Raw genomic sequence first — 241 nt, forward strand, 5'->3', positions numbered from 1 at the left:
ATATATATAAATTCAAGGGGCCTTCAGTTTATTCTTGTTGGCTCCCCCTTCTCATTAGATTGGTCTCTCTGTGGGGATCTTCATCCCCTTCTCTCCTCTGTCCACCTTTTGGGGATGCTCTCCCGTGACCAGGGTCCAGAAGAGGCCACCACTGCCATGTGAGTCCAGCCCGTCTTGGCAAGAGGGAGCCTGGGAGAGCGTTGTGGCGGGGGGGGGGCAGGGGGAGCTATACCGCCCCCTT

Source organism: Mesitornis unicolor, unplaced genomic scaffold, assembly GCF_000695765.1.
Source record: "Mesitornis unicolor isolate BGI_N332 unplaced genomic scaffold, ASM69576v1 scaffold46851, whole genome shotgun sequence".
NCBI classification, from domain to species: domain Eukaryota; kingdom Metazoa; phylum Chordata; class Aves; order Mesitornithiformes; family Mesitornithidae; genus Mesitornis; species Mesitornis unicolor.